A 2133-nucleotide genomic window follows, 5' to 3' on the forward strand; every position below is an offset into this window, starting at 1 on the left:
CCAGCTGGTCTGCAGCCATGGGACATGTGCTGGGCTTCATCCCCCCAGCCAGAGCCTCCTTCAGTGCAGGATCTGCTCTGCCTGCCTCCTCCATGTGCTCCCGACCAAGGTCAAAGGATGGTGAAATGGCTCCAGAGCTCAGATTTCCAGCCTCTTGCCTCATCGTTTGCTGCTGGACTCCAGCTCACTCATCAAGACAAGCTTTTGCTGTGTCTGCCCTACACGGGTTAAGGCACTGAGGCTTCCCTGGGGAGTGTGCTGGGGTCTGCAGCCCCCTGTGCTGCCCGTGCTCCTGCCCTGCCACACCACTGCCTGTGGGATGGGGGGATGAGCACAGGAAGGTTTTGCTGGGGGTGCAGAGAAACAAACCTCAGAAAAGCCTGGTCAGGAATAAAGCTGGTTCTTGGATAGAAAAGGAGACCAAGAAAAGAAAGGGGAAAAAAAAAAAAAAAAGAAAAAGCCCTTAATCATCTCCAGACTGCCTCTTGTCAAGCACGGAGGGAAATGCCACTCTGTCCAGCAGCCACCCAGAGCTGCAGCCTGTCTAGACACAGCCTTCCCCGAATTCCTGCCGGTATCTGCTTGGGAAATGTTTCACGGGGACTTCTGCCTGTGTTTGTTAGAAATAGACTCCTCTCCCACAGGCTGTCAGCAGGGAGGCAATGGAGCTCCCTTCAGCAGGGCACCCTGGCCGGTGAGCAGGGGCCAGGAAGCTGGGACAGGGACAAGCAGGATAGCCCTGTGCCAGGGACACTGCCACTGGGACGGGGATGCACGTCATGTCACATCGGTGTGTTCCTGTCCCCATGTGCAGCATCTCAGTGCTGACATGTCACAACTTTCCCAGGAGCAGCCAGTGACAGCAGGAAGCCCTTAAAGCACAGCAGGATGGAGACAGATTAGGACCATGGTGGCCACAGCTGCCCTAAGAGATTACAGTGCCCTGATTACTTTCACTGTCCCTTTGCAGAGGGATGCACAGCCCATATGGGAGCTTGCTCCCCTGGGGATGGCATTAGGCCCTGGCTGAATCCACTGTCCTTGTGCTGGACCCAAAGGACAGCTGGTGGTTGTCCCTGTGGCAGTGGGAGCCACCCTGCAGAGGAAAGACATGGAAGCTTGCTGCCACATGCCTGCTGGGAACAGTGTCCCCAGGTGACCTGCTGGGAGGGAACAGTCACTGCTGGTGCCCTGGGAGAGAAGGGACAGGACAGAGTCAACCACAGCCCTGGCAAATGCAGCACTGTGTCCTGCAAGGGACGGGCAGAGAGGAGGCACAACCCAGACAGCCTTGGGGAATCTTGGCAAGGGCTGAGCTCAAGGCTGTCTAGGAACAACCCGTGTCCCTCCGCTTGCGCCAGCAGCCCTGCCATCGCCTGCCGCGTGCCCTGTGCCCTCCCTACCAGCCCTGCAGCCAGGCCAGGGCCCAGACACTGCTTCCCACAGGGCAACCACGCTTGGCAGCTGCTGTTGCAGCTCCAAGGGGATGAGGATGCAGCAACTGCTCACCCAGTGGGCGACAGAGCAGGGAAACGTTGGCAGCTGGGAGCACAGCAGCGGTACCACAGAACACTCTCGGTCAGTGTGAGTGCACTGGGTAGGGTGGCTGCAGCACCCTGCAATACTCCGGTGATAAAACCCAGCTCCATCCCCTCCCCAGCCTGTTTTCCCCCCAAAATGGCAGCAGCATGACTGGCCAGAGGAGCCGAGCGAGCAGCCCGTGGCCCCTGCTGCATGGGGAGCCTGCCCACCCAGGCTTGCCTCAGGCTTCTCTTTTTTTCCATCCTAGACGTACACAAAGCAGAAAACAGTTCCTCCCCAAGCTCCAGGAGGACTCTTCCCTGCCTCCAAAAACTGCGCGAGCCCCATCAAGCCCCTCTCCCAGGACAGAGCTGTAGGGACAGATTTTGGGCAACCTCTCTGCTTGGGACCACCTGGCCCCGAGGTGGCTCTGGCCGTTCCTTGCCACCTCTGTGCCCAGCGGGTTTTCCTGCTGGCACCCCATGGCCCTGCTCTGCTTGCCTCCCCTCCTCCTTAGACACCATGCACCTGGGGTGGGGGCAGCCCTGCTCACCTCCCCACAGCTGGCTAGTACAAGCATCCTATGGCTGGCAGAGGGGGATGCTGCTTTCC

This window comes from Chaetura pelagica, unplaced genomic scaffold (assembly GCF_000747805.2).
Source record: "Chaetura pelagica isolate M959 unplaced genomic scaffold, ChaPel_1.0 scaffold356, whole genome shotgun sequence".
NCBI classification, from domain to species: Eukaryota; Metazoa; Chordata; class Aves; order Apodiformes; family Apodidae; genus Chaetura; species Chaetura pelagica.